Raw genomic sequence first — 14,920 nt, forward strand, 5'->3', positions numbered from 1 at the left:
TTACAGTTCTCAAGGACAGAAATCTAAAAGATGTCTCACTAGATTTAAATAGAGCCACCAACAGAGCTGAAATATTTTCAGATGATTCTAGTGGAAAAGACTTTTACTTCCTGTTCTGCTTTCAAGGAACTTCAGAATCTGTGATGTTGTCTTGTCCTTTATCTTCTAATTTAGCATTTTTACATCTTTCTGATTGTTCTTACCTAGTCATGTCCCTTTCCAACTACAGCTGGAACTGTTAAATACCCATTTGAGTATACTTCCCTATCTGATAATTATTCAAATTTGTGTTCCTTGGGTAATAAAAGGTCATTTTTTTTACAAACATATATATATATATATATACACACACACATATACTGCAAATCTATATTTGAGGGATTAGATATTTGGGGATGATAGATATGTTGGGAAGGTATTTTGCTGCCTACAACGAGTTTGTAGCAATCTTTCTACTATAACCTGTTATTCTTTCATTAAATTTGAACAACATATTTCTTCAGTGAAATATAACTAGAAAAAAAATTAGTCCCTGAAAGCAATTAATCCTGATTTAAATATTTTTATGTACTAAAACCCCTAAATCCCAGAGAGCAGCTCCTGAAGCAGTTCTGGCATTATCACTTTTTACACATTTTGCTTCAAACCTTCTCTTTTCAAGAGCATTTGGCTGCTATTATTTTGGAATTATGGTTAATATTTATTTGACTGCTATTTTTAAAGTATGCACCACCCAATCCTGGTTTTCTTTTTGTAACGTTTTTGTGTCTAATATATTTCTGAAAGAAACACAGCTATTTGAATGACCTGAACTACTTATTGAAGAATCAGTGTGGAGAGGAAAAGAAGAAAAAAGATGTCTCTGTGTGTATGCTATGTTAAAAATGTACCTATAGAACTAGAAGTCAAGCAGTACTAAGGTGGAATGAACATTACTTGTTAACTATTTCCTGATTACTGGATTCACTTGAAAAAGAATACTTTCATTTTTTGTGAACATACTGTACAGAGGTGTTACAATTACTTGGGCAAGATAATGAGTACATTTCTTATCAAGCATTGCAGCCTCCTCCTTTGTTTACCCTTCACAAAAAATTAAAAATTAAAAAAATAAAATAAACAGACAACTAAAAAAATATGACACAGATAAGTCACTTTAAATGAAAAATTTTGCTAAATGCATTTTCAATGTCTTAATGTGAATTATGTGTAAAGAAATGAGGTTTGATATTAATACACATTAAAGTTTGTCAAATTTAATTTACAAATATTATTTCAATAAAAGTTTACTACAAACAAAAAAAGAAAAAGAATACTTTCCTCTGTGTGGAAGCCACTTAGTGGCATATTTAATTATAAGTTCAAGGATTACAAAGCTTCTTGATTTCCTGTAGGAGGGACATCCCACTATCTCAAATAAGCTTCACATTAAAGCCAAAATGGTGCTGTCCCAGAGACAATGAGATGAACTAAATAGAGCTATAGCAGATTATCTTGTTTCAAATGGCTATGAAGAAGCTTATTCGGTTTTTAAAAAGGAAGCTGAATTAGATATGAATGAAGAATTAGATGAAAAGAGTGTTGGACTTTTGGAAAAAAATGGACATCTGTTATTATATTACAAAAGAAGGTTATGGAATTAAAATCAAATCTAAATGAAGCAAAAGACGAATTTACGTCAGAAACAAGATCCAAAAGAATGGATTCCCCATCCACCAGAAAAATATACATTGAGTTGTCACAGGAGTCCAGTCACTCGAGTCATTTTCCATCCTGTGTTCAGTGTCATGGTCTCTGCTTCAGAGGATGGTACAATTATGGTGTGGGATTATGAGACTAGAGATTCTGAACGAACTCTTAAGGGACATACAGATTCTTTAAAGGATATTTCCTTTGACCACAGTGGCAAGCTACTGGCTTCCTGTTCTGCAGATATGACCATTAAACTATGGGATTTTCAAGGCTTTGAATGCACCAGAACCATGCTTGGCCGAGACCACAATGTCTCTTCAGTAGCCATCATGCTTAATGGAGATCATATAGTGTCTGCTTAACTAGATAAAACTATAAAAATGTGGGAAGTGCAAACTGGCTACTGTGTGAAGACATTTACAGGACACAGAGAATGGGTAGGTATGGTACGGCCAAATCAGCATGGCACTCTGATAGACAGCTGTTCCAATGACCAGACTGGTCGTGTGTGGGTCTTAGCAACAAAGGAGTGCAAAGCAGAGCTCTGAGAACATGAGCATGTGGTGAAATGCATTTCCTGGGCTCCAGAAAGTTCATATTCTTCCATCTCTGAAGCAACAGGATCTGAGACTAAAAAAAGTGGCAATCCCGGGCCATTCTTGGGATCTGGATCCAGAGACAAAACTATTAAGATGTGGGATGTCAGCATTGGCATGTGACTTATGACTCTTGTGGGTCATGATAACTGGATACGTGGAGTTCTGTTCCATTCTGGGGGGAAATTTATTTTGAGTTGTGCTGATGACAAGACAATGCGCATCAACACTGTTACCTCCTTGGATTTCCACAAGATGGCCTTCTACGTGGTGACTGGCATTGTAGATCAAATAGTAAAGGTGTGAGAGTGCCATTGATCTCATTTGGCCCCTCCTCCCTTTTGCCTCTGGATGCACTCTGATGATACCATGGTCCCCCATTGAGCTCTGTTTAAATAAATATTGTCCTTTCATGTAAAAAATGTACCTATAACTAGTTATCTTAAAATAATATATTTGTAATTATGCTTAGATTCTGACAAAATTTAGCCTCTCAACAAGCAATGTTAATGCAGTCTTATTTCATGCCTGCCATAAGCACACAACAAATTAGTATTTCTTTAAAAATTATTTTTAAAAACTTTAAAAAGTTACTATTTATTTAAAAAAACTTTTTAAAAAATTAGCCAAGGCAAGTGGTTTATTAGATATTTAGAGTCACGTTCAGACACTATGATGGAAGCTAGACAGGGAAAAATAATCATGATTTTATTCTTCCTCGAGACACTCTGATTTACTTCATCTATTTCTGAAAGAATGAAATTCTTGCTTTGAAGACTTTAGCTTGATATTTGCAATGTGTCATTCTTCCTTTATTAATTGGAGAATTTGGAGAAAGATGAGAATTCACACTAGAAAAAGGAGAAGAGGAAAAGAGAAATCTAGATATTTTATTCTTCCTCATCTCAATCACAAGGTCTGGATAAACATTGGGGATATTAGATACAGTGCTCTAGAGTAGAAAAAAAAATCCCACAAGTGATCAAATGGTGAATGCTTATTTATAAAAAAGTGTAATAGCCTCATACAGGAAACGTTATCTATTTTTTAGTTCTTGTTTAATATTTGTTAAATTCTGGTCTGCTATATTCAACTATCGGTATACAAGGATGGGAAGAAACACATATCTTAATGTCATATTCTAATATTAGCTTAGTTCTTGCTGTGTTATATGTATGTGGCTGTATTTGAGTTTTGCCTCAATTTCACATGCTATATTCTTCCAGTATTTAAGTTGAAAGAAGACTTCCTCTGGAGACATGCTATTTTATAGCTAAGGGAAAACAAGTCAGCTGTTAGACACAAACAATGAGATAGAATTCTTCTCCTAGAAATAGTCTTTCACCCCTTCTTGCTCATTTTTGTAAGCTGAAGTAAGTCACATGACCCATCTTGACATTGCAGAGTAGAGGTAAATGTCACCTACAGGGAGCTGATGCAGGACATAGTGTAATATGCCAAGATATGCATCACTTGAGATAAAGATAAAAATGAAGAGAACTATAATATGATCAATCATACTTGCCATCACATGTCTCTGAAGGAAGGAAGCTACTATGTACCTTTGTTTCTGAAACTACTGAGATCTTCAAATGATGTCTTTTATGCTTGGATGTTACAGGAATTAGAGAAAATTTTGATACTGAGAGAGCATAAAATCTCAGAGAAAGCTGGAGTAATCATTTCAATACCAAATTTTGTTCTGCTAGGAAAAGAAACCATTTTATAGACAATTCTTTATTCTTTCCTACCTAGTATCTCGTTTTTTTCAGAAATAGATTTTGTTAATATATGTGACTATCCACCGGAATAAATGCCTTCATTTATCTGTATCTGATGCAGATAGCATAATCAATTAGATATCAATGTTAGTTCATCAGTAGCACTTTTTAAAAATCCAAAATTGTGGACAGAAGCCAATATACATATTTTTCCACCTTCACCTTCCACATCCTCCTTCTTCATTCCTAGAAAACACACCCAATCAATAAAAAGGCTTAGATATTTGGCTCTTGACCTTGAAAGTGGAAGCAGAATGTTATGGATGTCAGAGATGAATGTTAATATCACATGGAACAGCCCTAAGAGTCCCACAGATCTTAACACTGTACTTCCTTAGTGATGTGATAGGAAGGTAAGCCTTACTGGACTTAGTATGTTTTTCCATTTCTTTTCTACCACCTGCCTCAAATTATAATACATAGTAATGGAATGAAAAAGTAATGACATCTTAAAGTCATTTAGGGCTCTGGAAATATGGCTTCGTTACATTGATTGCCTAGCATGCCTGACACCCTTGGTTCAATTCCTCAACACCAAATTAACAGAAAAAGAAACACTGGAAGTGGTGCTGTGGCTCAAGTATTAGAGTGCTAGACTTGAGCAAAGAAAAAAATAGCTCAGGAACATTTCTCTGGCCCTGAGTTCAAGCCCCAGGACTGTCAAAAAAAGTCATTTAGATAGTAATTGCAATATAAAGAACCCATATTTAGAATATATAATTACTCTTTCCATAATGATACCTGACAAGAGCCCATAATTCATCTACTTTACCTATAATAGAATAATGTGTTGGAAAAAAAAGTTTAGCTAATAGGTCACGACAATTATTGCCAGGAATGTGCTTAGACATCAGGTGAAGTTTATTCCTGTAAATTCAAACATCCAGGCTTTTTGTCGTCACTTGTATTCAAAATGAGAAAGGTAGTCTAAGTAAGATTTGGAAATCTTTTCGGTAAGTCATGGCACAAAAAAGCCAGAGGCAATTAATATTAGCTTTATAATAAACTTCATCTAGATTTTCATGGTTCAAAACAGAAATCTTGATACAGTTGATGTCACTTGGCTTTCGTACTATCTCAGTTCAAATCCAACCAAGGCAAGAGAATCTGTCAAATTCTTGTCTGTAATTAAACATCAAAAGAGCCAGAAGTGGAGAATTAGCTCAGGAAGTAGAGTACTGGTTTTGGGGGCAGTTGGGCAGGGAAGACAGTATTGTTCAGGGACATGTCCAGCCTCTGAGTTCAAGCCCCAGAATCAGCACAAACTAAACAAACAAGCAACCATGCAAAAAAAAAAAACCGCATATATTTCTTTGATACCATCCTTAAAGTACTGAAAACAGTTTAATTCTGTGGAAACCCATACTGTTTTTTCTGATAAATGGATTTTTTTTAATTGTGAAAATACCGTACAGAGGGGTTACAATTACATGGAAAAGATATTGAGTACATTTCTTATCAAGCATTATTTCCTTCTCCTTTGTTTCCCCTTCCCATCCCTTCCCTTGTCCCACCCTCAAACCCCCACCCAAAAGTTGTAAAGTTCATTTTTTGACATAACGACTTGTATATCTCATTGTTGCAATTGGTCCACCTGTATCCTAATTTAAACGATATGTTATTTCCTTTCCCCTCCAAAAATTATACCAACACCAAATACAGTGAAAACAGGGGTTATTCCGTGGTGAAGGGACATACAAAGCAACAAAGAAATCAACTAATAAATATGTTCGAAACAATCATAAGAAAAACCATTTGAATCCTTATCTTGGGGTTCATTTCTCCTAACATCAACATTTCTGAACATTTCTGCTTGTATCAGACATATATTAGTTATTGCAAATAAGGGAAACCATGGGACCTGTTTCTCTGGGCCTGGCTAACTACATTTAATATGATTTTTTCCAAATCTTTCCATTTTCTCATAAATTGGGCAATCTCATTCTTTCTGATGGAGGCATAGAATTCCATTGTGTATATATAACACATTTTCTTTTTATTTTTTTGAGTCCCGTCGTGCTGTCCCTCAGCATTTCAGCTCAATGCTAGCACGATACCACTTGAGCCATAGCAGCACTTCTGGCTTTTTTCTCTGCTTATGTGGTGCTGGGGAATCTAACCCAGGGCCTCATGCATGCAAGGCAAGCGCCCTTCCACTGAGCCACTTTCTCAGCCCCTATATACAACATTTTCTTGATACATTCATCTACTGAGGGGTATCTGGGTTGGTTTCATATCTTAGCTATGGTAAATAATGCTGCAATAAGCAAAGTTGTTCTGGTAGCTTTAGTATAATCTTGTTTGTGATCATTTGGGTAAATGCCCAAAAGTGGGATTCCTGGGTCAGAGGGGAGCTTTATGTGGAGTCTTTTGAGGAACCTCCATAATAATTTCCAAAGTTGAACATGTTTACACTCTCACCAACAATGCAGTATGGTTCCCTTCTGTCCACATCCCCTCTAGCATCTGTTGTTATTAGAGTTCTTGATTTTAGCCATTATGGTCAGGGGTGGGTGCTTCAACTCTGGGCTTGGGCACTGTCCCTCTGCACTTCAGCTAAATGATACCACTCTACCAGGTGAGTCATAGCACTACTTGCAGTTTTCTGGTGATTAATTGGAGATAATTGCCTCAGAAACCTTCTTACTCAAGCTGGATTTGAACTGCAATCCTCAGATCACAGCAACCTGAGTAGCTAAAATTATAGGAATGAGCCACCGGCACCTGGCTTAAGATCACATTTCTAACAATGTGCATTCAGGACATGTAATGTGTATGTTCATCTAACTTTATATTAATTCTAAAGTTAAAAATCTGGGCTACAGCTTAGACTTCATACTCACAAAAATATTTCTAGTTTAAACTTCTGGAAAAATAAAACCTAAGAATATAAAGGAGTCTAGGAAGTTCAGTTTGCATCCAGCCTGGACTGAACAGTCTTTGAGACACTACCTATAATTAATCAGCCAAAAGCTGGATTGGAAGAATAGCTCAAGTGATGGAATACCAGTCATGAGCAAGAGTGCTGAATAAGAGCTTGAGTCTTTTGCATACATACATACAAACATACACATACACACAGTCAATTATATGTGCACCTACACAAACTAAACAACTCTCAGAATGTGTAGAAAAGTTAGAAAACAATAGAAACTATGTCCTGAGTAAGACTAGAATCAAGTAATAACTTTTAATGTTAGCAAGTCCTAAAGTGAACTTTCTTCAAAAAAGCTTGAGAATTTACATAGTTAGGGACGAGAAATTGTAAGAGAATCTAGTAATTATTATTAAAGGGATCAAATCCATGGAGGAATGAATCAGAGACCCCTGCAGGTACATCTGAAAATGTTCATATCTTGTGTCAAATGTTAGAACATTTTTGCAAATAGTACATACACAGTCTAAGCAGTCAGTCTATTGGATAAGATCATTGGAGAAGTTCAGATTTGCTAGTCTGTATCTACATTAAATAAACCAACAAATTATGGCAGGGTAATGTTATACAAACCTGGAATTCTAGCACTCAGATATAGACAGGAGATTAGAGACTAGAATTACGTAGTGATACCTTCCCTGAAACAGGTAGTATAATTTTGTCTCAATAAAACAAACCAAACAAGAAAGGAATACACAGTTGGAAATTTGGGCTAATTTTGTCATTATGTTTAGAGAAGTCAAGTTTACTATTTAAATGCAACTCATGCATACTCCTCAGTTGTGTTTAAAATACTGTCTTCATTACAGAATATAACTAGATGCAAAATGGCTCATGATTCCCATCCAAGAATTTGAGAAAGTAAGTAAGCATCATTCTATTAGATGCCAAAGAAATGATGAAAGATTACAAAAGCTTAAGCCTGGAGGAATAGCAAAGTTTGTCTAATATAGGACTTTGTAGACCTTGTTAAATTAGAATTTAGATTTAAAATAATATTTTGGTTTGTTTGTAATTTCAAATTCTATAGGATACTACAAAATTCTTCTTACATAGAGGTTTGAATTGACAAATTCACAAATGATTCTGGCATTCTATTTGCCTAGAATATTCTTTCAAGAGAGTTGCAATTAGAACTTAGTAATCAGATAATTCCATCAGTTCATATATAAAATGGCAATGTGAATAATCTAGACAGAGTTGCCAACAAATGGATGATATCAATTTATAAATTTAGAAAAAACAATTATTTGAGGATTTAGTGAAACATGGGATGAAGAGAGAAATTGAGTGATATCTTGGTTCTTCTATCTATTCATAACACAGGAAGCAATTTCCTTAATTGTGTGCCTCTGTGTAAATCAGAAAAAATGCTAGGATTGGGGATTGTTTTTATTTGGTTTTTGTTTTATTGGTTTGTCCTAGCGCTTGAACTCTGGGCCTGGGCACTGTCTCTGAGCCTGTTTTTTACTCAAGGCTCATGCCCTACCACTTCAACCTCAGTGCCACTTGTATCTGGCTTTCTCTGAGAATATTATTAGAGATAAGAATCAAAGGAAACTTCCTGTCTGGGTAACGTAAACATGAAATGTAATCTTCCGATCTTAGCATCCTGAATATCTATGATAATTAAAAAAGTGTAAGTATAAATAATATTTGCAAGTGTTCTGATCTCAAGAATATTACTGGTGGAGAAATGTTGCATCCCAGTTTATTGTGATATTTTTTCCTAGAACAAGAAGGGCATCACATTAACAGAGGCATAGAATTTTTCCAAATAGACATAAGCTATTCATGATGTGAATTAAGGGAATTTTAAGGTGCACCTTACAAGTTGGAAACTGTTGGGCTAGGATGACTTTATGGTATAAATCTTGGGATTGACGGTCATAGAAATAAGAGACTACTCTGTTAAAAAAAATTGCTTATTCTTGAAGAATTAATTATTACAGATGTTTTGTAGTTTTATCCTCTAATGGAATGTGGCTATTTTTCTGTTGACTCCTCAATCTGTAATACTCCATTGGTAACTACGTAAATTGCAGAATTGCATAACATGCAAACAGTTACTGTTTTGAATCTCTCAGGTACGGAACGTTTCGAATTTGAAAATGAGTAGTTAGTAGTTATAGGAATTTTGAAAAACACATATATTCTGTCCTCTTAACAACATATTTACTTTCTAAAGTTATGGGTTTCCCAATCTGTAGGAGAAGATCTTCACTACCTGGAACTCAAAAAATTAAATCCCCCCTAAAATAACCCTAAAAAAATCAACGTCACAGGGCCTGGGAAGGTGGCTCAGTGGTAGAGCGCTTGCCTTGCATGCCTGAGGCTCTGGGTTCGATTCTTCAGCACCACATAAGCAAAAAGAAAAGAGCTGGAAGTGGTGCTGTGGCTCAAGTGGTAGAGCTCTAGCCTTGAACTGAAGAGCTGAGGAACAGCGCCCAGGCTCAGAGTTCAGGCCCCACTGCAGGACACCCCCCCCCAAAAAAAAAAACAACAAAAAAAGAACTTCCCAATAAATTAGTGGCTAAAGACTTAAAGAGATATTTCTCCAAAGAGGAAAGAAGGATGGCCAATAGACACATGAAGAAATACTCAGCCTCTCTAGCAATAAAAGAAATGTAAATCAAAACTATATTGAGATACCACCTCACCCCAGTTAGAATGGCTGTAATCAAAAACTCTAGTAACAACAGGTGCTGGAAGGGATGTGGACAGAAGGGAACCGTACTGCATTGTTGGTGAGAGTGTAAAATTGTTCAACCACTTTGGAAAGTAGGATGGAGTTTCCTCAAAAGACTCCACATAAAGCTCCCCTATGACCCAGCAATCGCACTTTTGGGAATTTACCCAAATGATCACAAACAAAATTATACTAAAGCTACCAGAACAACTTTGCTTATTGCAGCACTATTTACCATAACTAAGATATGAAACCAACCCAGATACCCCTCAGTAGATGAATGTATCAAGAAAATGTTGTATATAGGGGCTGAGAGGGTGGCTCAGTGGTAGGGCGCTTGCCTTGCATGCATGAGGCCTTGGGTTCGATTCCTCAGCACCACATAAGTAGAAAAAAAAAGCCGGAAGTGGTAATATGGCTCAAGTGGTATCGGGCTAGCCTTGAGCTGAAGAGTTGAGGGACAGCACCCAGGCCCAGAGTTCAGGCCCCAAGATGGGACCCAAAAAAATACAAAGAAAATGTGTTATATATACACAATGGAATTCTCTGCCTCCATCAGAAAGAAAGATATTGCCCAATTTATGAGGAAATGGAAAGATTTGGAAAAAAATATGTTAAGTGTAGTTAGCCAGGCCCAGAGAAACATAGGTCCCATGGTTTCCCTTATTTGCAATAACTAATATATGTCTGATACAAGCAGAAATGTTCAGAAAAGTTGATGTTAGGAGAAATGAACCCCAAGATAAAGATTCAAATGGTTTTTCTTATGATTGTTTCGAACATATTTATAAGTTGATTTCTTTGTTGCTTTGTATGTCCCTTCACCACGGAATAACCGCTGTTTTCACTGTATTTGGTGTTGGTATAATTTTTGGAGGGGAAAAGAAATAACATATCATTTGCATAAAGATACAGGTGGACCAATTGCAACAATGAGATATACAAGTCGTTATGTCAAAAAATGAACTTTACAACTTTTGGGTGGGGGTTATGGGGTGGGACAAGGAAAGGGATGGGAAGGGGAAACAAAGGAGAAGGAAATAATGTTTGATAAGAAATGTACTCAATATTTTTCCCAAGTAAGTGTAACCCCTCTGTATGGTATTTTCACAATTAAAAATTTCAATTGATCAGAAATAAACAGTATAGTTTTCCATAGAATTAAACTGTTTTCAGTTTTAGTATGAGAAAGGACTAAATTTATTCTTTTTTCAAAATATTGGCAAGTATATTGTGAAAATATTGTCTAGTTTGACAATATTCAAGTTGATGAGCCTCTGATGAAGAAGGTGTAATTCAAATAAAATGCCAAATAGTATTGATTTTTTAAAAGTTACCACTTAAAGAATAATATTTACTATAACCATATAGTGAAATTATATTTTATGCAGCTTATTTTTTCAATTTGATCATCAAAGTGATGTACAGTGGGGTTACAGTAATTGTAAGGTAGTTAATACATAACTTTTCAAACTTGTGACCCCTCCCTCATTTTGCTCAGTTTTCTTTCACCTCAATACTTCTCACAAGTTCTTATGTACATTTCCCATATATTGTCATGTGAGCATTGCTATTGCATTGGTTTCCCCTTTGTCCTTTGTCTCACCATTTTGTTTTCCCTCTTCCCATCCCTAATTAAGGTAAATGTATACACAAAATACAGGGTACCAAAATCAAGTACAACAGGGGATAAACCATAGGGGGAAACCCCCCCAAAATAGAAATCACATACTACATTAAAAACAACAACTGCAAATAAAAATCTGTTTTTCCATATCTTGGAGTTCATTTTGCTCAGCATCAGCTGATATGGTCAAATATATGCATAAAAAAGCCACTGAAAAAGAATAGCTGCATGGACACTATATCATGAAAACAACATGTTAACTGTTTTTGATGGTAAAGGTGGAATTAGGATTGGTGAATTCACGATTCTGATAAAGGAATTTCAAAAAGGTTTTACAATTATGACAGGTAAGTTTCAATTGTTCAAAATATTTAACAACTTAGACTATAAAGAAAACTTAAAATTGCCTGGGAAAATAGGCTTTCATGCAAAGAAATCCAAGGAGACTTAGTGGAAAGAGCAATGTGGGTGAAGATGGCTCATTAAACAAACCAATCAACCAACCAACAAATCGCAGAAAACTTACTGTAAATCCTGTGGGTTCCCTTGAGAATGTCCTTACCTAGGAAATATACTCTCACTGTGTGAAATAATGTTGTAGTGGACTTTAAATTCAAAGTTCTTAAAAAAGTAAGACATCAAAACTTGTGAATTTACCTTTAATTACCAAACTGTAATTCTCTGAAAAAGATATTTTGGGTCAAAAAATTTAGAGAGAAAGTGCCCTCCACAAATGAAAGAAGGTATTGGATTTACACTTTTCTGTTTGTAATACTTTCCACAATGTCTTTGCACATGAAGCACTGAAACAGAGAAAAACATCGGACTGAATAATTCAAACCAATGATTTCACATTTCTAAGTATCTCACAAAAATAATATCCTTATTAACATGAGATAGTGAACACTTCTCTTATTACATAAGCCAAAAAGTTTGGGATCAGAAAAGAGTTGAGCAAATGGAAAAGGTAAGAAAACTCCTCTTAGAAGCCCCAGCTAAGCGTATTGGCTTTAGCAGTGAAGGGAGGCCAAAATTTTTGATATACATTGTCTTAATATTTTTGCTACCTAAAGTGATTTTACAGAGCCTATTTGGCCCACTACGATGTAGAACAGATTGAATGAAAACATGAAAATAAATTCCACATCCAAATGAGGCAACTTGAAAGAGATTTAATTGAGAAACCATGAAGATGGAGCCGTGGGGGAGGACTTATAGTACTTCAGCTTCACTACACTTGAAGTCAAGAAGCTGTGATTAATTGGAAATCACGCAAGAGCTAAGGGGAGGACATAGAAGCATTGTCGTTTGTAACAGATTGTCATCAAGGTATGGGTGATTTAACTCTATTCTCCTCCATACATCTTGTTGAGCAAATGCAAAACCAAGAGAAATAGAGTCTATTGAATTAATTTTGCAAAGAATAACTTCACTGTTCCTGATATGGTATCTAAGGAGAGGTTTAAGAGAGAAGATAAAAAGTGGAGTATTCTTTGGTTTCCTCTAAGCATCTTGTTACAAAATATGTCTTTGAGGGTAGAAATGATTGAACCAAAAAGCGGTGGAGTATTTATTTTTGTAGGCACTTTAGACACAAGAAGACTTTCAAGGTAAAAGAAAAAAATGTATAGCCAAATATTTGTAATCACAGCTTCTTGGACTGGTTTTTTTTGGAGACAAAGTTTTACATTAGAATTTGTCCTCATTAACATAGATGTTGGGTTTTTGTGGCACCCAAATGCAAGGGGGAAGTTTAATAGACTTGCTTGGACATGTAAATAGCATGACAGAAAAAATGGCCAATGATATTTAGTGAATTATTTTGACCAATTACTTTGCCATAACAAAGAAGGAAAAATGTAATTCAAAATCAATTGAATTAAAATTATGAAGAAAGAGCATAAAGAGAAATGAGAGGAAACATTGAGGATTGTTTTCTCTCCATTGGAATAATGGGTTCTTGATCTTGTTTTTTCCTTTCTATTTTCACAAGCTATCAAATGTGTCTCGGGACTGGAGAATCCATTTAAGACAAAGAGAACTCACAGAAGAAAGATTATATTTGCAGCAGTTGTCAGTGATTTATATCCTTAGACAGTCTATTTAAATCTGTTCAAAATTCTCCCCTACCCCTAACAGCCCTTTTTGGACAGCTTAGTTTGCTTTTCCCAAGACTGCTTTTCATTAACTGCTTAAAATTTGAGATGTCATATTCATACTCTCTAGAGATTGCTGTTTGGTTGTGATTTTTGTGTGTTTTTGTTTTTGTTGTGTTTTTTAAATGAATTTCAAAAGATTGTGCAAGTGTGTTACAATTAAATATGTCCACTTAATTGTTCATTGCTCCTGGATCAGAGTCACTTCTTCTATCATTCTCAACCAACTCCTTCTCCAAGATTTATTTCAGATTTACCACTTCCTTTATCATATGTGTACATTGAGTATTCTAATTTTACTTGTCCCTTGCTCCATTTTTCATTCATTCTATGTCTTTACTATTATTCCTCTCTGGTTTCAACTTCCTGATAATCATTGTGTGAAACTGTCTGTTAATACTCTGAAAGGTTTATATACAAAACACCGAGTTTCAATCCTGTATATACTTGAACTGGTGTCAGCTTATATTTAAATAACTCATTCATCTGCAATAACAATTTGAAGACAGGAGATGTAAAGCACCTAAACATGATTTAATTTTCATCCATTTGGAAGATTCATCTTTAGTTAACAAGAAAGTTTAAGAATGGCTTAGAATGTATTCCTAACTACAAATTTTTATAAATGGCTTTGTACAATATTTGTGATTATTTTCTTTCACCTGAGATAAAATTTCTACTACCCATAAGTTTTGGAAAAAGAAGAAAACTACAATTTACTACTATAGAGGAATAAATAAAAATAGAAGACAGATTTTGTGTTTGTCACATCCCTGATGAGTTCCCATATTCAATATATTAAGTCATATTTTTATATGTTAGACATATAGGGAAAAAATAAAAAACGCAACTATCTGTGACTTTTTAAAATGTACCTTATTAAGTGATGGAATTTATTAGCTAAAGTTTGGGTTTGAAATATGGGATACTGATCTATTTAACACATTTCTGTGAAGCACCTACTGAACAACACAAATGGTTTGTGATACGATTTCTACAATTTAATGAATGGTTGAACCTGTTTGTTAGTAGTGCTGAGTAAATAAATCAACTCTATTGTAACCTGCTCTCTACACTTGAAAACCTTGTAATGTCACTAAGTATCATCTACATGTCAAATGTTATTTTGCGAATGTGATTTTAAAAAGTTTATTTGAAAAGCAATCCACTTTTAGGAGATTAAATGTAGGTTATCATTGGTTTGAGAATGACAACATTTTTATACCACAGAAGCAATTTTTACTGAAGTACTAGTGTTTTGAAGCACTGAGAATCTTCTCAATTAATGTTTTTATGAATTACATTTGACCTCTAAATAAAGTTTTCCTGGCCTCAGTAGACCAATTATGGATCTATCCTTCTAGGAACTATTTTTTTAACCACTTATACTGGACTGAAGTCTTTCATTAATCATTAGGAGAGGGTTATTAAAAATACTCTTGTG

General features: G+C 34.9%; 1 pseudogene; it reads left to right on the forward strand.

The window, feature by feature from the left end:
* Nucleotides 1-1,439: 1,439 nt before the first annotated feature.
* LOC122122179 lies at nt 1,440-2,606 on the forward strand (annotated as a pseudogene).
* Nucleotides 2,607-14,920: the final 12,314 nt, after the last annotated feature.

Source organism: Dipodomys spectabilis, unplaced genomic scaffold (assembly GCF_019054845.1).
Source record: "Dipodomys spectabilis isolate Male_0828 unplaced genomic scaffold, ASM1905484v1 ptg000206l, whole genome shotgun sequence".
NCBI classification, from domain to species: domain Eukaryota; kingdom Metazoa; phylum Chordata; class Mammalia; order Rodentia; family Heteromyidae; genus Dipodomys; species Dipodomys spectabilis.